The sequence below is a fragment of the Mus caroli genome, unplaced genomic scaffold (assembly GCF_978045245.1).
Source record: "Mus caroli unplaced genomic scaffold, Mus_caroli_1 scaffold_2, whole genome shotgun sequence".
Classification (NCBI taxonomy): Eukaryota; Metazoa; Chordata; class Mammalia; order Rodentia; family Muridae; genus Mus; species Mus caroli.
Window position 1 is genome coordinate 9,523,250 of NW_028227257.1, and position 23,087 is coordinate 9,546,336.

Sequence of the window (23,087 nt, forward strand, 5' to 3'; positions counted from 1 at the left end):
AAATGAATTCACATATGTGCCTCTGCTTTCTTGCTTGGACTTAGTACCATTTCCCAACTTGTATATAATTCAGGACCCCCGCCCTGCCTAGGGAATGGTGCCACCCATAGCGGGCTGAGCTTTAATATTAAGATACTGAATAAAGACAATTCCCTACAGACCATACCCAATGTAGACCATCTAGATTCATTGAGATACTCTTTCTAAGTGGTTCTATGTTGTGTCAAACTGACAAAGGGAGCCATCACATTTGGTGACTTATTCTAAGTAGAAAATTTTGACTGTAAAGCCCTAGCCATGACAAGCCCCCAAATGATAAAATTGGCTCCTGGTGGAGTGGCAGTTTAGAAACCTTGGCATGGGTATTGTATGAACACTGAATGATTCAGTTAGCAACCCCAGTTACAAACATATGCATCACACCTACTTCCTAGGTTAAAAGCCAACTGGCCACTTAACAGAATGTTTTAGAAACAGAAAACATGCCAATTGTTTTGGGCAAACTAGGATTCTTCATGAAAAAAGTTCCTTTCATTCCTGGGTGTGCCCCAGGAGCCAGAGAAATGCATAAGCATCAAGGACAAAGAATTTCTCGACTAGCGAAGAATCCTGCATCTCTAATAACAGACAGACCAGTTATCCCATTTTAAAGATTTTTTTTTTCACACTTGCATTGTTACCTTTGGCTGTTCTGCCTCCTGGCATGGGGACCAGCATCCTGGAGCGTGGCCATTAGCACCTCTACACATTACAAGAGGCTTCTCTTTCCTAAAACATGAACGGTTCCAGGATCAGGCAGGTTGACAGAAGACTTGGCTACAGCCACAGAAGCAAAGTGATTAGAAGCAATCATGCCTTTGCCCAAATAGCGGCTTGGATGAAAGAGGGTCATAAAACTCCCGCTGGAAGTTCTGTTGGAGTTGGCCGTGCATCCTGTCAGCGTGGGCACAGTTCTGCCAACACAATGCCCTGTGCCAAGACCCTATGCTCCAGGAGCCAATACGGGGTTTTCTCTCTGGAATCTCCATTAACATGTTATTTTTAAGACTTTGAGGCAAAACATCAACAAGTCCATGGCCTTCCCTGAGAACTACAGACATGGCAAGGCGACACTCTCAGATTCTGGGAAGAAGAGGTGTGTGCCCATTTTAATTTAGGCTCTGTCTTTTCTCTCTCCCACTTTCCATCCTTTAGACAGGGGATGAAAGCTTTAGAGAAGATCTTAGGGAGGATGGGAAGGGAATAAAAAAACCAGCATAATTTCCTAGCTTTGGCTTTAAAAATCAAGAAGGAAGGAAAATTTAGAACATGCTAAAGATGGAGGAGCATTTTCTGATTTGCTATTGGTTCTCCAGGGAGGTGGTTAGTCCTGAGGCATGATGGGAAAGGCAGAAGATCTGCCATCTCTTTTGGACATGTTCACAGGAGGAATCTTCTGGTGATTGGCCCCTCCCAGCCTCCGCCACAGGTACTACTCTTTCAGTTGGGAGTCAAACCTTGACTTGTCAGTTTCCATTATCACTTTTGGGCACCGTGGTCTCCCCTCTGCCTTTTAAAATCAATCGGTTCCCAATGTAGTCCTCCCCTTTCTCTGTTTTATTCCTCTCCTTAGGGCCAACAGCACTAGACATACTCCATGTGCTATATTATATTAAAAATACCATTAATATTTGATATGGTCTGGATAAGTGACCTCCAAAGGCCCAGGCAGTGAAGGTGTGGTCTTGGATCTCTGGTATGGGGAGTTTGTGAGGCTTTCAAGAGGAATGGCCTAGCTGAAGGTCATCAAAGGCATGCCTCCTGTAGTTGGTTGATTAGAATGTCCCCCATAGGCTCAGATATTTGCACACTTGGTCACCAGTTGGTGGCACTGTTTGTGAAGGTTTAGGGGGTGTGGCCTTGCTGGAGGAGGTACATCGTGGTGGGTGGGCTTTGGTTAAGAACCTCATAGACCTTGTGAGTTGTGTTTCCAGTTGGAGATATGAGCTCTCAAATGCCTGCTTCTGCCCCCTGCCTGTTGCTTGTTGCCTTCCTTCTATTTCATGATGGACTCTCTTATCTCTTTGGAACGACAAGCCTAGATAAATTTATCCTACAAATTTCCTTGGTCATGGTATTCGATCACAGTGACAGAAAAGTTTTTTGTTTTTTTGTTTTTTTTTCTTTCTGGAACTGAGAACCACCGAGAAAAGTAACTAACACATCCCCAAAGGGCATATTTAAGCCTCAGGCCCTTCTTTACTGCCTTTGCTTCCTGGACACCACCAGGTGAGCATCTTTGCTCTATAGGTCACCTCCACTGTCATATCCTGCTTCACAATAGTCCCTGGGCCAAGTGACCATGGGCTGAAACCAATAGAACCATGGGGCCAAAACAGACCTCTTACAAGTTGCTTCTCCTGAGCTGTTTGTTACAGCAAGGCAAAGTGGCTCAGCACAGGCTCTGTCAACCTCTTATAAAGGAAACGATTCCATCGGTTAACTTCACCATCGGGTACCCAGAGCTCGGTGCATAGCAGTAAACACTTATTGACTCAAAGAGTAAGTATTCTGCGGCTCACGTGACAATTAAAATGGAGACCAGAAGATGCTTTACTCTGCATGAATTTCCATGTACCCAGGCGATGGTACTCAGTGGTCCGTCTGATTTATTTCTGTGGGTCTGAGCTATAACCCCTGGGCAACAGAGTGGGTTTATAGTCTTCAGTGGTTCTTCAAGGCTGGAACATTGACGGTGCCCAAGATTGCATTGGGAAGGAATCTCTGTCCCAAAAGGGTTATAGGAAGGAGGACACTCACTATCCCCATGATACATTTTTTTGGCATTGAGAAAAACTCCAGACTTTGATGGAGCGTGGAATGGTATTTTCAATCCTGGTGCACCTGGTGTTTCTGATAAAAAATAAGATTTTGGCACTGGCTTGTGTTAGAGGCAAAGACAAGAATTTAAACAACCAATGTGGAAAGTGCTCCTAGGCAATTGTGTTGGAAGATGAGGTTGTGACGGGTCTATCCAGGTAACGTGCTAGCCAGCTACCCCCGAGGGTGACTAGGTGCTTGTAGGAGCTGACACCTTGGGATTATAAAACAATAGGAATTATAAATCAGCTCACTACCCACTATTAATCAAGGGCTCCTCCTGGGGCATTTGTACCTGATATCTTGCCCTGTTATCCCAAGGCCAAGGCAATGCTAGGAAGTGAAGGGAGACAGGTCAGGGTGGGGATGAAGATGCTCATGTGGCTGGGATGGGCAGTCTGAACACTTTGTTTACATTCCTGCACCATGTAACACAACTAAAGCTCTCAAAGGGCAAACAAAATAGAAATCCTTACAATAAAGTAATTCATGTGCTAACATTCAAATACTTTAAAGAAATCACTTGCTTACCCCTGTCCATAGATAGATACCTAGAGTCCAGACGCCATGAAGACAGAGTGGGACTCCATTGTCTGAGAGACTGGGGAGCTTCGCACAGTAGGCCTTCACAATGTGATTTTCTGATGTGCTCCACATACCTTAAGACTGGGGCATGTGTGTCTGGGAGACTTGAGAGTTCTGCCCAGTAGGCCTTCACAGTGTGATTTCCTGGTATGTGGATCTGGTCTTGTAAAGTTCAGATTTGTATGTGGAGCAGTCTGAGGGGATGAGGAGGTGGTGTGCCTCACCCACAGGGATGCCCCTGAGGATGCCAGGCTGTCTTCCTAGTGAGGAACCACTGAAGGTATCTCAGCGTGTTTGGAATCTCTAGCTCTGACCACTGAGTAGCAGTGGTACTTCTCAATCCTTGGGATAAATGAAACCCCAGTACTCAGGAGGCAGAGGCAGGCAGGTCTCTGTGAGTTCGAGGTCAGCCTGGTCCACAAAGTGAGTTCCAGGACAGCCAGGGCTGCACAGAGAAACCCTGTCTTGAAAAAAAATCAAAAAAATTTCTGAGGCTGGCAAACTTGTCCTCTTTTGACCTCCACATGCATGTGTATGTGTGTGCATGTGTGTGCATAAGCATGTATGTGAACACACACATACACGCACACACAGACACACACGCATCCCCCCCCCCGTACACACACATGCACACACACGCTTATGGATGCACCCACACTAGGTAAATGTTAAAAATGTAGTGCTACACAACATTTAAAACACCAATCCTTATGCCCATGGGTAAGTGTAGCTCTTAGCCCTCATCAAAGCACTTTATCTTTGCAAGAAACATTGACCATTACAGGAAGCTACTGATAGATACGCAGCAGACAACTGGTCAGGGGTGCAGAGCCTCAGTGAATAGAGACATCCACGACATGATTCCTGCACCAAGGCTTCATGACGACAGGATCAATAGACATGCTAACATGAATGGGGGAATCTCATAGGGACCAATACCTAGACAAAGAGCTACAGGTAACTAGGAAATGCCAACAGTAGAAGAAGCAGTCATTCCGGGGATGAGCCTCTTTACACACACACACACACACACACACACACACACACACACACACACACACACACACACACATATAGTTAAATAAAAAGAGGCCATGAATTTGAGTGAGAGGGGAAATGATATAATTACATTTTAAATAAAAAAATTGAAAGGAAATGAAAAATAAAACATTATAAAAATGCCATGCAGGGCAGAGACACAGACAGGGACAGAGAAAGGCATTTGTGAGTTCCAGGCCAGCCTAGGTTACATAGTGAGACACTGCCTCAAAATAAGTAACAACAAAACCAGAATTTCTGGAAAGAAGCCCCTACAGTGACTGAGACAGGACCTCCCATCAGCTGAGATCAGTGCGAACTGAAACAGAAATTCAAGGTGAAGTCAGGTGTGGTGGGCCACGCCTTTAATCCCAGCACTCGGAGATGGAGGCAGGCTGATCTCTAACCTCAAGGTCAGCCTGGTCAGAGTGAGTTCCAGGACAGCCAGGGCTACACAGGGAAACCTTTGCTTGAAACAACAACAACAACAACACAAAATTCAAGATGAATTGTGAGGAAGAGTTTGTTTAGTGGTCACCTATAATTCTGTGGCTGAACCCACACTGACTTCACAAGCAGAAATGTGAGGATGCCCAGGCCGTACTGGTGCATGCCTGTGATTTTAGGACTTGTGAGGCTGAGGCAGCAGCATTGCTGCGAGTTTGAGGCAAGCCTGGGAGACACATAAGTTTCAGGCCATCCAGGGCTACATATCACATCTCATCCTGGGGTGTGAGGGGAGAGAGGGAAGGAGGGGGCAATGGAAGGGAGGGAGAAAGGCAGGAAAGGAGGGAGGGAGGGAGGGAGGGAGGGAGGGAGAGAGAGAGAGAGAGAGAGAGAGAGAGAGAGAGAGAGAGAGAGAGAGAGAGAGAGAGAGACTCAGCTTTAGACCCACGCTTGTAATTCTTCTCAGAAGAGCTGTCATTTGTCACCAGGACAATATCTACTTATTAGGTTGCAGGCCCGGGGAAGATGCTAAAAATATCATCTCTCCTAAAGAACAGCTTCCTGCAAAACTGTCATTCTTTCTTGACCCAGCATCTAACTTCAAAGGTCCTGGGTAAATGACAGAGCAGTGTGCTCATCGCTGTGGGTGTGTAGACGACGCTGACAGGCTTTGGGGTGTACTCTGTTTGCAAAGCCTTCATAGCTGATGCTGAGGAAAGGGCCTGCTAACACAGCCATCTGGGGTAGGTCCTGGAGGAGCTGGGCTGGGGCTGCAGACCCTTGTGCACAATTCCATTCAATAGACTCTCCTATGCTTGAATGGTTCAACAGCAGAGACTGGACTAGCCTCGCCGGTTGGAAGATGTCGGAAGTGGTCCTGTACAAAGAGTCACGTTAGCTTCAGCACTGGCCTCTGGGAGCGACATACAAGACATTAAACAAAGATGTCAGCTGCGTGTGGCAACCCACATATGTAATCTCAGCACTTGGGAGGTAGAAGCTAGAGAATGAGGGGTCCTTGGGTATGCATCAAGTTTGCCAGCCTGGGCAAGAGGAAACTGTTTTGTTTTGTTGTTGTTGTTTGTTTTGTTTTGTTTTTTGGTTTTTGTTGTTTTTTTCCGAACAAAATCAGAAGAACGACAAGAAAGAGCTTAGCCCCAGCACACTAGCTAACGCTTGGCATCTGACACCCCATGCCCACCATTTACAGACTCGGGACCTGTATTTAGGATATTTAGTTCCTGGTCCTTTGTTTTCGCCATCTGAGAAATGGGAACAACTTGACATCTTTGGATTTTGTGAAGATGAGGTAGAGTGTTCTAGGCCTTGCACAGGGCCTAGGACACTGTAGGCTGTGCTGAGTGTCCCCCTGCCCCCCCCCCACCTTTTTGTGGTTTTTTTGAGACAGGGTTTGTCTGTGTAGCCTTGGCTGTCCTGGAACTCACTCTGTAGACCAGGCTGGCCTCGAACTCAGAAATCCGCCTCTGCCTCTGCCTCCCGAGTGCTGGGATTAAAGGCGTGCGCCACCAGCCTGGCTGAGTGTTCCCGTTATTAACATCCCAACTACAGACAGCTTCCTTGACAAAGGCGTGGGTGGATTCTGTGAATGTTCACAACCGCTGATGCTCATTCCAACCCCTGGAGACACAGAGACCAAGACAGCCTGCTGTACTTTAATTATAGTTAAATTATATTAACTGCAGCGACATTGTTCCAACTCTCAGGAATGCTGGAGTCTGGAGCACCATGCTCTTCCTAGGAGTTTCTGAGCCTCGAACTCAGAATTCTCCAGATTCTTTGGAACTTCCTGGGAAGATTTCCCCGCTTGGGAAAGCTTAGCTGGGGCTAAGAGCAGAATTAATATTTTGTTTTTGTAGAAACATCTCTGCTCACTCTGCTGGTGGTCTGCATCATGACACTGTCATCCTGTTTCCCAGAATAGAGAGACTGTGAAGGTCCCTGAGTCCGATCGCCTTAGGGGAGCCGCAAGAGACACAAATAACTCTTGTCGGGAGAGCTCAGAGATCAGGGGTTTACGGGTTCTGATTAGGCATCATCAGTACACCCGTATCTCCACAGGGAGGAGAGTGTTCTCATCTGAGTGTATAAAGAGGCCCATTTAGTCTGTATTAGTCTCACAATGACCCAGTCAGACTTTCATGGGGGTTGTGTTCCATTGTGGGTTTGTGTATGTATGTGCATGTCTGTGCCTTGTGGGTTTGTGTATGTATGTGCATGTCTGTGCCTTGTGGGTTTGTGTATGTATGTGCATGTCTGTGCGTGGCCCAGGCGTGGAGGTCAGAGGATGATTGTGGGTGTTGGTCCCTGACCTTCACGTTGTTTAGACGGGGTTCCTCACTGACCTAAATGCTTCTGGGGGTTGTCTCTTTTCTACCTCCCGTCCCACTGTAGGAGGGCCAGGATTACAGACAGGCAGCGCTGCTGTTTCAGTCTCAAGATATCAACACTCATGTGTTAAGTGCCCTACCCATTGAACCACCTCTCCAGCCCATGTCGTCATATTTTGATCACACACAGTTGGAGAGTTTTGTACCGGAAGCCTTTTTTTTTTTTTTAATTTACTTTCCCTTATGAGCTTAGAACTGAAAATGAGTTGGGAGTTATTTTAAGTTAAATATAAAATTTGCCTTTAAACTTGAGTTGTCTTCTTCTTCTTCTTCTTCTTCTTCTTCTTCTTCTTCTTCTTCTTCTTCTTCTTCTTCTTCTTCTTCTTCTTCTTCTTCTTCCTTCTCCTCCTCCTCCTCCTCCTCTTTCTCCTCTTCTTCCTCCTCCTCCTTTTTAAAATATATATTTATTTGTTTTATGTATGAGTACACTGTAGCTGTCTTCAGAGACACCAGAAGAGGGCATCAGATCCCATTACAGATGTTTGTGAGCCACCATGTGGTTGCTGGGAATTGAACTCAGGACCTCAGGAAGAGCAGTCAGTGCTCTTAACTGCTGAGCCATCTCTCTAGCCCTTGAGTTTTCTTCTAATACAACTTCTGACAATAATACAATTATATAATAATATAGTTGTATTATCATCATAAATAATTCTATATGTAATTATAACACTAAAAACAACATGAATTTTTTATGGGCCTTTTATATTCAGATGAAGTCTTATGTAATAATGAGTACTGAAAGTGCTCGAGAGAGAGACTGGATTCATCCTGACTGGTGGGAATTCGGTGATATATTTGATAAAATTGATTAATTCAGAAGAATGGTGTTTATTTAAACAATTTTTTTCCATACAGAGAGAAATTTCACACTTAGGTGTTCTTGAGAGACAAACAATACCAACCAATGAAAATCCTTAGTTTTTTCCTCTACTGATTTTTATTTATCTTTATTATCGTTTTCCTCTGTTTCTTTGGAAAGCGTGTTGCCAGAGTAACACCGTGCCAACAGATACAGGACAAGAAGAAGCTGAGTGAGCGGCGTAGGCTGTCCGACGTAGCTAACCCCAAGCCTCAGCACCCTAGCCTTGGGTAATGCACGGGCTCCTAAGCCTGTTGTTCCACAGACCCCTTCGAAGGCCTGCTACAGGCTGGGCATTCTCTCCTGACGTGGACTCACACAAGACATTTTGTGTTCATCCCTTGGCTTTGCCTTTCTTCTCTAGCCACCTCGGCTGTGTGGGTTGAATTTCAGCTTGAAGTCAAGGTTCTAGACCACCACTCGGCAGTAATAGTTGCACAGTTACTGTGGGCTCCAAGAAAAGTCTGAAGCTGCTTGTCAAATCATTAAGTGTCTCAAGAAGGGTTATCCGAGTATGAAACCCCCTGGGGGGGCCCATGTGACTCGTGTAGATGTGTGCGATGGGATTTGTGGGGTCATGATGATTTCAGGATTGAAGGACAGCTCTCTTTGAAGTCTCCTTGGTAGGACACCCGGGTCTTGTTTTTGGTACTTTGTGACCATGGTTCCTATTCATAGGATTATAAGTTAGTATTGGTCCTAAAGTAGTAAGTGGGCAGCATTGGTTGTATTATTCTTATTGAAGTAGTATGAGATGTAAATGAACTGCATGGCATTTCCTTAATAATTCCTCCTGGCGGCCCCGTCCATGAGGTCCTTCATGTGTCAGCTTCCCCCAGCTCACCCCCCCCCTAGTCTCCCACAGCCTCTCTGTTTGCTCAGTGCGCTCTGACCATCCTTGCCTTCCTCTAGCTGATTTCTCCCCATTCCAAGCCTCCCTCATCACAGGATCTTCTCACAGACTCCCTTCTTCTAGAATGTTCTCTCTCTGTCTTGCCGATAGCAGCTACACACATAAAACATGGATTTCAGAAGCATTTTTTGGTTCTTAGCATGATCTTTGTCATTCAATTTCCACTGAAATTTAACTTCAGAATGTTCCTACGGCCTCACAAAGACATCCATTCATTCCCACCGTCAGCCACAGGGAACTTGCCATCTGGGTTGTGTTTCTGTAAATCAGCCTTTCTGGCCTATTTCATGTAAGGGGATTGCACAAAGCGAAGCCTTTTGTGTCTGGATTCTTTCACTTTGACTAATGTTTTTCGGAGAAGACTGGGTGTGTTCAGGGTGCTATGGCTTTAGACTGCGTAATGTTTTTTTCAAGTTCATCATTATTATAGCATGTGTCTGTACTTCATCTTTTATTAATTGCTCATTAGTGTTTTATTATGTGGATAAACCATATTTTATTTATCCATGTACTACTTGAAGGACATTTGGATGCTCTTAGTTTTTGACTATTATGAGCAATGTCACAAAAACATTTGTTCTCCAGTAGGGAAGAATTTCTTGGCCATTTTGCACAAAGGAATTCCCTTCTCTCCCAAGTATTTCCTCAAAATCTCTTTAATTTTCCTCAGAACAATTATCATATATAATTACTTTTTCTCCTCTTAAATTTTTTTTCTTATTAAACAAATCTGGGTCAGGAGAGACGGCTCAGCAGTTAAGAGCACGCCCTGATCTTGCAGCGGGCTTGAGGTTGGTCGCCCCAGCACTCAGCTCTGGGAGGGAAAAGGGCTCACAGCCTTCTTTAACTCTAACTCCAGGGGTGTTGGTGTTCTTTCCTGACCTGCAAAGGCAACTGCACTCACATGCAGATCCACACAGTGATCTTCCCATCCCACCCACAGACATACTGCCACTAAAAACACGTCTCTCAAGAACCAGTCTCCCCATTTGTCTAGCTATCCAGTCACAGTTTGAGCTCTACAGGATGGAAGCAAGGTGGATCATGGGTCCATCCTGATGATGCATGCATAAAATAACTGTGAACTGAAAGAATCCACAGGGAAAATTAGGGGAAGAATCCATATGATGCCTAGTAGCTCATGTCAATCTCCATCCTGTGTTCCAACCAACGTCTGGGGAGCCCCTGTGTACGTCAACATCTCTATTACAGACCCTTAAAACACAGGTCAGGGAGATGAGTGTAATCCTCGGGAAATGTGTCAGAAGAGTGTGAACAGCGCATGCAAAGCAACAAATAACAGAAAGGAATCATGTTTTCATAAAATGGAATATCCGTGACATTATGTTCTTTACTTTGCACTGGTCTCCCTCAAGTTAATGACAACACTCTAGAATTTCATTTCTCAATTTCTCCAAGTGACAGAATGGAATTGTGTTTGCAGGGTGGCCCTTTAGTCAAAACCAAAACCAAAACCAAAACTCCCCCAAACAGATCAAAAAACCTAGGGGCTTTGGTACTGTGGTATACTGAATCTGGAACCGACAATGGTCCAGCCACATGGATTCAGTGTCTGTGTGTGTGCATATGTGTGTGGGCATGTGTGTATGTGCATGTATGCACATGTGCATGCATGCATGTGAGAATGCATATGTGGGTGTGCATGTGTCCATGTGTGTATGTGTGTGTGAGAGAATGCATATGTGTGCATGTGTGAGTGTGTGCCTGGATGAACACTGAATCACATTTTCTTGGATTAAGAGCTTGTGGGATATCATATTGATAATCTATAAGCTGAAGTGGTGACTCATTCACATATCCCACTCAGAATTCCTAAAGTTATGAGGAAAGTGTCCTAAGAGAAAATAGTTGAGCTCAGATAGACAGATTCAGCAGAAGCCAGTGAGAAAGCATGGTGCCTTGGATGTTACAGGGAGTATCCCAGAACTCCCCAAAGCCCATGCTTTCTATTCTGTCATTCTACATCATTATTGTCATGCCTATGTTTGTGTGAAGTGTGTCTTGTATACATGGGTGCTAACCTATGAAGGTATGTGTGAAGCTCAGAGACTGATGTGGGATATCCTTTCTTGACTACTTTCTAACCTGTTTATATGTTTATTTAGAGATAGGGTGGGTCTCTTACTGAGGCTAACACTTGCTGTCTGGGCTAGTCTGGCTAGCTACCAAGGTCCCATGATCTTCCTGGCTCTGCCCTGCCTGCACTGGGGTGACAGGTGTGCATTGCCAAGCCTGGCTTTCATGTGCACTCCAGGACCTGGACTCTGGTCACTGTCCTTGCTCTGCAAGTGGTTTTCCCACTGAGTCATTGAAAGCCACCTCTCCAGTCCTCTCTGTCTGAGTTTTGACTTTCTTTTAATTTTTATTTTGTCCTTACACGTCAGCGTTCTCAAGCATAGCCACTGACTTCATCACTTCCTCGTTGTGCTGGCTAGTTTTATGTCAACTTGACACAAGCTAGAGTCACTGGAAAGGAGGAAGCCTCAACTCATAAAATGCCTCCATGAGATTCAACTGTAAGGCATTTTCTTAATCAGTGAATGGTGGGGAGAGCCCAGCCCATTACGGCCCTGGATTCTGTAAGAAAGCAGGCTGAACAAGCCATGATGAGCAAGTCATGGTGACCAAGTCAGCAAGCAGCACCCCTCCATGGCCTCTGCACCAGCTCCTGCCTCTAGGCTCCTGCCCTGTGTGAATTCCTGTCCTGGCTTTCTTCAATAAAGGATTACAATGTGGATGTGTAAGCCAAATAAATCCTTTTCTCCCCAACTTGCTATTGGTCATGGTGTCTCATCACATCAATAGAGACCCTGAGGAAGACACGTGCCTTTAACCATCTTAGTTCCAACAAGTTAAACTCGTGGTGACCTTGGGTCCAGCAACAGCACTCAGGGTGGCTTGTTGCCTCCCTTTGTTCAGGAGTACATGAAAGTCCTGCCAGTGTAGACAGCTAACCTTAGTCACCTTAGAGAGGGAAACCGGCTATATAGCTTGCCTGGGACTGACCTTACTTTAACATGGAAATACCCACAGGCGGGGAAATGACTCAGCCCTGGTCCAATGTGGTCATTTTGTTACCTTCCTTCCATCTTTTTATAACATTTTTTTTTCTACCAAGAATTACTGGTGCTTCTCCACTAGCTTACCATGTCATTTTATCCTAAATTAATTACTCATACCTTTGCTGACCAACTGATGGTTCTGTGATGGAGCTTAACCCACTTATCTCAGCAAAATCTTCAGATCTGCAGCCGATCAACTCAACGGTTTTAAGTGTGGAAATTTAAACTGAGGACTCAGGCATAGATGTGCGAGAAGACTTCGCTGCCAAGTTTAGTTCTGCGCTGCTAACTAGAACCAACGGTGGAGACGACCTAAATATGCAGCCAGAGGCCAACTGCATCAGGTAGCACGCGGCCAGCCACTCCACGGGATGTTTCTGTGTCACCTTAAAGAATCGGTGTAGGATATTCAATGGGAAAGGTGTTCAGAATGAGATTGAAAAAAGAACCTTACCAAGTAACATACAGATGCAGTGACTAGTCCTGATCGTCCATTTGAGAGTCTAGAGTCACATGGGAGTGGGCTCTGGGCATGCTCAGGCAGGCTATTTTGTGTTGTGGGTGGGCCTAGTGCCAGCCTCTCCTAAGAGGGGCTGTAGACAAGGAATGAGTCACATACTCAGGTGACTTCTTGTGAACCAATCCCCTAATGAATAAAGGAGCCAATCACTGGGTGAGTAGGCGGGACTTCCGGGTTGGACAGTGGAAGAGAGGAAGCAGGAGAGAGTTAGGTCTTTTTGGACAGGGATAGTGTGAGGACAAGCTGTAGTTACGAGTGTCTCCTGGTTTCAATGGCGGATCCATCAGGATATGCCACCAGAGGATTTAGATTTAATAAGATTACAAGATTAGGATTTTAGTTGTGCCCAACAATTGAATGACCGTTGTTTCTGAACTAAGTTTGTGTGGTGTTTTCTGTCACACAGTGGCTTGTCTGGGTTCAAGAGAGAAAGGTACATCATCAAAGCGTAGGCCGTGGGGGATTTGAAGCATGGGATTGTCGTGATAATGGCCCACAAGTGGGAACCTAGTGAACTGGGTGGAGAGATTGTGGAGTTCTGAGTCAGAATCTCCACAAGATAAAAACAGGTCAGCCATTGCCTGCCAGTGCATGGTCAGCCAGGCTGTAACAGGGCAGAGAGTAGAGAGGCACAAGCGTGGGAACATGCCTGTTCATTTTTAATATTTCCCGCAACAATTTAGATTGTGTTAATTGAGTGGATAAGACCCACATAGTTTTCTGGCTAGAATCCAGACTATACAACGTGGAAGAGAACTGAATAGCAGTGTATGCATCTCTGCTTCCTGACTGTGGATCATGTGAGCAGCTGCTCCAGGCTCCCTGGAGTTCTTTCCCATGATGGTGTTCTGCACCCTGAACTGGGAGCCACAGTGAGGTGCTTCTCCTTTAAGTGACTTTTGTCAGAATGTTTCATCACAATGGGAGCAGGATATAAGACAGTAGGTGTGACTAGTTCTTGACAGAAAAGAAAATTGTTTTTTTAAAGATTATACCTCATTATGTAGCCCTAGCTACCCTGGAATTTCCCATGTTGATCACGCTGGCCTCGAACTCACAGAAGTCCACTCATCTCTGCCCCCTGAGGGCTGGAATTAAGCAAATGTGCTACTCTCAGCTCAGATAAATATTTCTAGGATACAATTTACATAGAAGCACATGATAAATACTTATCAGCCAAATTACCGACAGTGGACAGCTATATACCATGAGGGAGGATTGGGTGGCTGTGCACAGAGCTTCATTCTTTCCTTAGTCTCTGTCATTAAGCCCACTCATTCCTTCCCAGGTGCAACAGGACACTTATTATGTACAACGGCTGTTTCCATCAACATCAGAAAGTTTTACCCTCAAATTATCCTTCTTCCAGCCCTGAAGCCAACGACTAAAATTCCCACCCCGGTCTTCCCGGTCAGGTACCAGAAGCTGCAAGTGAATTGTGTGCATTTGAAACAAAGCCTTGGTTGGCCAGGATCAGTTTGGCCTAAATGAGTTCTTAGGACCATTGTCCTGTTTCCCAGTGGGCCTGTGTGAAAGTAGGTCACAGATTTGCAAGTGTTGCGGGGCTATTAAAGGGCTTTTGGAAACTTAGAGGGTTGGCTGACTGTGTGCTACACCGGGGCAAAAAGGAATATGAGTTTAGGGGAGGGTCCCAGAAGACAGATGGGTGTTGAGCTGACCGTATGCCAACGCTGAATGCGACACACGACACTCTCAACTTGCAGAACCATCCATCCCCCTCCATGAAAACTTACATGGTTTTAAAGATGAACTCAGATGGTAAGAAAGTCAGTGAATGATACTTTAAGTGGAATAATTTTAAAAATATAATAGTTCAGGGGTGGAGAGACAGACCAGTGTTTAAAAATGCTTGCTGTTCTCACAGAAGAGTTGAATTTGATCCCCAGCACCCACATTGGGCAGTTCACGACTGTCTATCACCCAGGCTCCAGATGATGATGTGTTCTGGCCTCGCTGGGCATTTGCACACTTACATGTGGACACTTGCACACTTACATGTGGACATATATATGTAAAAACGAAAGTTAAACCTTAAACAAATTGAATACTTGTCTTTCCTCATGCTCATTAGATGTGCGATGCGCAGCACTTTAGATGCACTTTCCTCTCTTCATTCCTCCCAACGAACTTAGGGAGGAATTATGGGAACACACTAGGGAAACAGAGTCACAGAATAGTGGGGAACATTGTAAAAAGGTCTCAAAAGTACCAACAGGGGGACCTTGAATTCAAACCTGTTTTGTCTTTTTCTTCTTCTTTTGGATCTGTGTGGGACATTATTTCTCTGACCCCTTTAAAATTTTTTTTGGGTTTATTTTTAATTAAAAAAGATTTATTTCAAATTATGTACATATGCATCTGTGTGCTTGTATGCTCATGAGTGCAGTGCTTACAGAGACCAGAAGAGGGCAGTGTATTCCCCTAACGCTGCAGGTATAGATGGTTGTGAGCCATCTGGTGTGGGTGCTGGGAACTAAACTCATGTCCTATGGAAGAGCAGCAAGTATTGTCAACCCCCAGGTGGGTCTCTCCATCACCTCTCTAACCTCTTTTGCTAGAATAAGCTCTTATTTTAAAGGGTCCAGGTCTGTCTGGTTGGGAGCATTTCTGTGCCTAAGGAGCAGTGACCTACTGACCTGGAGTCAGTGGTATCTGAGTTAGTGGGCCCTTCACAGATGGTCCAAGATTAGTGCTTGGCTGCATAAACATGGGGCAGGGCGCTTGGGAGACAGGCGTTAGAATTCAGCCAACTTCTGACAGTCTTCAGAGCTCTGCAATGATAATTGTGCTAATCTTACAGGCGACCCAGAGTGATGCCTCTATTGAAAGAGAACTGATTGATTCTTGTAAATACGAAACTGGCACCCTGGAGGTGTCATGAAAATCCAATTTGTAAAACACACAAAAAAATCCCCCAGCAAACCTTCCTTCCCTCAACCCCCTCTGTTGTGAAGTCTTTAGGCTCTGCTACTGTGTTACTTTCTCAAACATACTGTTGTCAGTCCGAGCTCACTGTGTAGTTAGCTTAGGCTGGTCCCAACCTTGAGATCCTCCTACCTCAGCCTTGGCAATGCTGAGATAGAGACGCCTGTCTCCATGCCCACCTTGGCTGGACTTGCTGAAGCTTGCAGTTTGCTTGGCTTTCATAAGAAACGATGCATTCCACATTTCAATAGGTGACTCTGGGTTAAAAATGTGATTTATCTGCATAATGACAATACCAGTCCACCTGCCACCACGGATGGGGGAAATCTCACAAGGCTGAATCCATAGACGAAGAGCTATAGACAGTCACTAGCTGCTGAGAGAGGGAGAGGGAGAGACAGGCTTCTCCAGGGATGAGCCCTGCCACAGGTTAGCCAATCTCATGTTGTCAGCCCTGAACACACACACACACACACACACACACACACACACACACACACACACACGCAACACTAAATAGTCTTGGTAGCAGATGTGGTGTGTGTATATCACACATACACACTTTTATACACATGTATATATTATATATGTAGCAACAGTAGGACGAGGTCATGATTTTGGGGAGGGAGTTGGGGGGCATGGAAAGAGCTGAAGGGAGTGGTAAAAATAAACATGTAAACACAGTATTTATGAATGAGATTCCTAAAAGAGTTTATATAAAAAAACCACATAAAAAATAAAAAAATAAAAAAATCACAATAAAGAAAAAATGGTGTGGATTAATGAACAGTTTGCTTTTATTTCAAAAATCTGAGTATTGGCAGATAAGAAGTTGACAAAATTATTCTTGTCCAAATCAAATGTAAATCGTCCCTTCTTTGCTTCTCACTCCTGGGTTGTCATTGAAATCTTACATTTTCATTTTAGACTGACAAATGAGAACAAAATCACACCCAGAAATATTCAGAGGCCAAAAATGATGGCTGGAGCCGCTGAGTAAGTCATTCCACAACCACTGGGATCCTTGGACCCTGGCTCATCAAGACTGAACTATTCCAGGGCCAGAGAGATGAGCTCAGTCAATAAAGAGGCTTGCTGCCAAACCTGGTGACTGGAGTTCAATCCCTGGGACCCACATGTTGGAAGGAGAGAACTGACTCTTAACAGGTTGTCCACACGTATGTCATGGCACAAACACACATGTGTGCATGTGTGACTGCACACACACAAACAATAGATAAATAACACTAGCTTAAGAGGACAACAGTTCTAAAGAAAAAGACTTGGTTAGGGAGCGCCACCTCGAGTCAGACTGGTTTCTTAGACTCTGCTTCACACACCAGGGAATGTCAAAGTGGCCACAGGTTACACAGTATTCCAACAAACACAGGATTTTCCCTTGTGGGATGTTGGCAGAACAGGCAAGATGTATTTCATTTCTGTGGAAAACAGTCACCACTTTCAGTACTACAGAGCCCCTCCATAAGAACCTGTGTTAACCGATACAATGTGTATTATTTATGCACAGATGTAGCATGAATAGAAGAGAGTAATAGTAACGTTTTTGACTTGTCAGTGACGATTTGGGTGGGCCTTGGACAGGCACAATGCAACATAGTATTTATACGTAGCAGTGCAATGCTATGGCCACACAGCTAAGTGCCGAGAATCTCCAATATGGCATTTATGTGAGGCTAGCCTGGGATTCTTGGCCAAATGTACATTTCTTACAAAACCACCGAGGCAGACAACTGCAAAGGATTGTGATGTCTGTTCAAATTTGAGTTCTGGGTGTGCCTCCTAACTGTGTTCTTTCTTCAAATTAACACATACATTGTCATAGAGACATGGGAAAGAACTCCACTGACAAGCATCACAGTATGTCCAAAGGAGGTCATTTCTGGTGGTCTGGATAAGGATCCCTGAGACACCTACGTCCTAATCTCGCAGCCTGTGAATGGCAGAGGGACTTTACCTGAGCCATTGTGGACTATGAGAAACCAAGATAGATGGTTCAGGTTCTCAAGATTGCCAGGTGTCATCCCAAGAGCCTCATGCCATTGGAAGGCAGGGGGCTCTGTGTCATTAGTAGATGACAGAAGAGGTTGACAGAATTCAAGGGTGAGTTGGTGAGTTAAGAAACTCAGGTCAATTTTATGTGTGTGTGTGCAGGTATCTCTGGAGGCCAGCAGAGGGAAGCTGGTTGGTGCTTCAATCAACAAGATCAACAAGTGGTTGGTGCCTGATGAGGGTGCTAGGAACTGAAGTCTGGTCCTCTGGAAGAGCAATGAGTGCTCTTAACCACAGAACCAACCATCTCTTCAGTCCTGTACTTGATTCCTTAGTAGAAATTATTTTTAAAGTATCCCCCGTTTCTGACCTTTGGAAGCCACACAATATTAAATTGGCTCATTCATATCTCTTATGAGAAGAACTCATGCCTAGAGAGTCTCAGCGGGGCCCGGGCATTGCTTATTGCTTGTTGTATGCAGGTATTAACTAACGCAACCCCCGACAGAACTCTTGGTGTAGGGTGATTATTATGGACTTCTACAGAGGGGGAAATTGAGGCACAGTCTTACAGTTAGTGGCAAAGTTGGAACTGAAACCCAAGGTGGCTGGCTCCCAGACGTGCTCTATCTTGCTTGCACATTGTATTTGCACATTCAGGTACTTAGCCCAGCTTAGAGTCACAGAGCAACTTAGCCCATGAACAAAGCCAGATGCCAGCTAACATACAGGCTATCAAAGTAGGCCAGGTCATTTCATTGAGTTAAACTGCTTTTGATGTATGATCAAGTGTGATTATAATGATTATAATCTCGTTAGCTTGCTAGCCTTGTGGGGCTCATAAGGCAACTCCTGAAGACATTCTGCAAAGAGTCTTCGCAGTAGCAGTAACCACTGGAATGAATATTTCATCTTCCCGGGGGAGACCGCTTTGAAGAAAAATGTCTATTACTGTGGGCACCCTGAGCTCATCTGCTTAGAAACAAAAAGAAAACTGGATACAGTGAGGCAGATCATCACACCACTGTGCAGCATACAAGTTCAGTGTCCTTCATAAAACTGGCCCTCCTCTCCCACCCAGCTAGTCTACAAAGAAAAACATGTACAGGTCAATTTCAGTTTGGCTTTGTTTTTTAAAGCCTTCCTTCCTTCCTTCCTTCCTTCCTTCCTTCCTTCCTTCCTTCCTTCCTTCCTTCCTTCCTTCCTTCCTTCTTCCTTCCTTCCTTCCTTCCTTCCTTCCTTCCTTCCTTCCTTCCTTCCTTCCTCCTTCCTTCCTTCCTTCCTTCCTTCCTTCCTTCCTTCCTTCCTTCCTTCCTTCCTTCCTTCCTTCCTTCCTTCCTTCCTTCCTCCTTCCTTCCTTCCTTCCTTCCTTCCTTCCTTCCTTCCTTCCTTCCTTCCTTCCTTCCTTCCTTCCTCCTTCCTTCCTTCCTTCCTTCCTTCCTTCCTTCCTTCCTTCCTTCCTCCCTCCCTCCCTCCCTCCCTCCCCCTCCCTCCCTCCCTCCCTCTTTCTATTTCATAAACTGAAAGAAACACAGTCACCACCAGCATTTTCTGGCTGCCTTTCCTTAGTCACAATTCTACTTGCTTGGTTTTCTTGTTGCTTGGGTTTTTTTTTTTTTTAATAGCTTTCATGTGTCCAGACTGTATTTACAGGATACCTACTATGTGCCTGGCATTGTTGATGAAGACACACTGCAGAAAGAACAGGCGAGGCTTGCCTTTGGGGCGCACACATCAGCCCTCCACTTCCCTTTATGGACACAGCACGTTTGCCTTGCGGTTGTCAGGGGGTGGGTGCCATTCGGCTGCGGTGACCAGTACACCTACGATTACTCCTGTATGCAGTTTTACAGTTTAAATTCTTTAAGAAGGTTTTGAAGAGTTTCTGCTTTCAATTCTTCTTGATACATATGTTGGAGTGGAATGACTGAGTTATGTGGCAAATTCATTTTCAGTTTATCAGGGAGTCGCTGGATGGGCCCTCTCTCAAAGCCACTCTACTTACACGCATGACTCCGCATGTATGACGTGTCCTGCACAGGCAGAGAGAGTCCCAGTCACAGAGAGGAGATGACTGGTTCCCAGGGGGCCAAAGGGGAGAAGTCGGTTGCGTGTGTGTCTCCCTGTAGGGAGAGGAAAATGTTCTGAAATGAGGATGCGGTGTAGGTGCTCACTTCACACGGCTAAAACAAGATTGGGCTCAGTGGCTAAGAGATGTCCTGCTCGTGCAGAGGACCAGAGGAAAATTCTCAGCACACACATTGGGCATCTCACCATTGGCTGTAACTCCAGATCCAGGAGGGCCAACACCCTCTTCTGGTCTCTGAGGGCACACACATACACTCTTAGCCAGGTGGTGGCGCACACCTTTAATCCCAGCACTTGGGAGGCAGAGGCAGGTGGATTTCTGAGTTCGAGGCCAGCCTGGTCTACAGAGTGAGTCCAGAACAGCCAGGGCTATACAGAGAAACTCTGTCTCGAAAACAACAACAACAACAACTACACAGAATGAGTCTAGGACAGCCAGGGTTATACAGAGAAACCCTGTCTTGAAAACAACAACAACAACAACAACAACAACAACAACAACAACACAGAATGAGTCCAGGACAGCCAGGGCTATACAGAGAAACCCTGTCTCGAAACAACAACAACAACAACAACAAATACAACCCAAAAGACTAATTTTGTATCCTATGTGTTTTACCCTAATTAAGCAAAGCAAAACAGAGAGAGCGAAAGATCTGACAAGGTCCCAATCTTATGGGGCACCTAGGTTAATGAGTGAAGACCGACCATAGATAAATCAATACTTCATACATTGTATTCATCTGTGCTCTAACAGAAGAGGTGCTGGGAAACACTCGGGTAGGATTTGGGTTGCCAGACTGACCGTGAGGGGACACGGGGCATTGAGAAGGAGGAGGGGCAGGGAGTCCAGCTGGGGCTGTGACATTATGATGTCACATGTGACATTATGATGTCAGGGGTATTGAGTTGGAAGGTTCTTTTGGCCATAGGGAAATATATAGAGAGCTTGTAGATAGTTTTAGCTGACATGACTCCGGGAGGGAGTGGGTACACCCTAGGAAGAATGGGGTACTCCTCCATTTTCCAACAAAGAATTCCCTGTCCTGAAATGACCTCAGTGGAACGGGCTGAGACATTCTGACCTAACCACGCAGATCCAAGGCTTAAAATCTGCTGGGAAAACCCAGCCAGTTTTATACAGCGTGCAGGCTCACGGGTTGTTCTGTGTGAGTCATCTGGAACCCAGGGTCTGGCTTTGACTTGTGTCTGCAGCCTGAGAAAGACGAATGTTCCTTCGGCCAGTTGAGTCTGAGAATTGAGGACATCCACAGCTCTCACTCTGTGTCCTGACCTATGTGACTCAGACCTGGAACTGGATGTATTAGGGTGTGGGGAACTCTGCAGGAAACCCCACAATTCTTATCCAAGGGCAGGTTTTAGCCTAAGCAGAGAATCCATGCCCCATGCCCTAGTGGAAATGCCTTTTTTTCATGACAATTAAAATGGACACTATCTTCCTGCCTTGCCACCTTCCCTGTGGGTTGAATCTACCCGACACTACATTTTATCCAGGGATCAAGTCTAGAAGAGATGAATCCACGGAAGAGTCAGCGGCCATGGTGCCTGGGCTTTCTGTGCAAAATGCTACAGCCACAATAAGATATTTACTGTCTTTATCGGAAGATCAAACCCACCCACAAATGTCACATTGCTCAAATTCCATCAGTAGATCAGACAAGCTGTCTCTGGGAAGAGGACATTCCAGCCAGCAAGTTCAGAGCGCACTGGCTTCGAGGGCCGGTCCCTTCCTATTTTCTGTCACGCACCCTGAGCCTTTGTTGTCTCCGCACTGCTGATAAATCAATCCATCAAAAAATTTCCTCAGTGAAACTCAATCAAGAAAGGTCATGTCAGCGGGAGAGGAACAGATTAAATTAGCATCAAATTAGACATGGAAAGTGAGTTCTGTCAAAATCATCGCAGCGCTCAGCACAATTAGAATATGTTAATTATGCATTTCATTAAGGTGGATGTGAGATGAAATGTCACTGGGGTAGGCATCCGAAAAAGGGAAGATTGCCAGGCACAACTTTCTCTAGACAATGTGTGACACCTTCATTACCATCAAGAATCGCGAGTCTGCCGTGACTTTTTCTGTAAAGGATTAAACCATTAACTGTTTGCTGTCTCCTCTCATTCGTGCAAAGGGGCGGGGGGTGGGGGGTGGGTCCCCCTATCCTCAGAGCGGACCACTCCCTTCCAAGCGGCTGTCTTGCTCTTGGACCGCCATGGCCCTGGGGGCTGCTGGGAATGCCTGGTGGGCAACGGGGTGGTGGCAGGCTTTAATGAACTCCTTGGAATCCTGCCACTGCCTTAGGGGTGGCGAAATGCTGGGGATGGGGAGAGGAGTGAAATGAGGGGTGAGGATTACAGAGGGAGGGGAGGAGGAGCGAGGATCTCGGCCCCAGACTTGGGGATGAAAGATATCATCAACATAATGGGGAACGGGAGGGGTGGGATCCAATTTCTAAACGCGCGCACCCAGCAAACTCTCATTTGGTGAATTCTTTTGCACCCGCGCTGAGGCTCTGAGTCATGGTTACCAAGAGGCTTTGACTTCTAGCGAGACAGCTTCATCAGATGTTGCTTAAGGTGCTCAGCGAAGAAGGCTGCGACTCTGAGCAGCCCCATTCCTCTGAGACTACTGCTTGGTTCTCCCACCCCCACCCCTGCTTTTCTTTTTAAAACCAGGGCTTTCTATGTTAGGGGGAGGACGGGAAGGGGCTCTAGGTGGGTTATTCCTGACCTTGCTTCCTCAGGTAATTCCTTTCCTCCCTCCCACCATGAGCCAAGCATCCGATGTTCCAGATCAACTTAGTTCATTAGGAAGCTTCTGGTGGTGCTCTGCTTTGTTCTCATTTCTCTTTCATAGGCTGGTCTGTCTCTTGGCGGGGGAAATCCCTGATTCCAGGCTCTGTGTCCCCTTGTGTTCTCTGCCTTCTCACCCACAGTGCGCTCTCCTGCACGCGCGCGCACACACAGAGCACACATCTGTTGGATTCGTCTACCTCATGTCAAAATGAACATGACTTCCTGCCGGATGTGTCCCTCACCGACAAGCCTCTCCTACACGTCTGGGAGCTGCCCCCCCCCGGGCACACATGGGATGCTGGACTTGACAGAACTTTCTAGAGTTAATATTTGCTGTTCACACCCAAATGACATATCCTCTCTCTTTCACACACAATATATTGATGACAACCCATTGTAACTGATATATGTATATGTGTGTGTGTGTGCGCGTGTGCGCGCGTGTGTGTATGGTTGTGTGTGTAATTGTAAGTACATCTTAACAAATGGAGAATAGGTCCCGCAATTTAATATAGTG

The 23,087-nt window shown here is 45.6% G+C and overlaps 1 protein-coding gene across 2 annotated transcripts in view; it reads right to left on the bottom strand.

The window, feature by feature from the left end:
* Positions 1 to 23,087, bottom strand: part of Tshz2 (teashirt zinc finger homeobox 2) — a 449,321-nt gene that overhangs the window by 91,026 nt on the left and 335,208 nt on the right. The window lies entirely within an intron of this gene.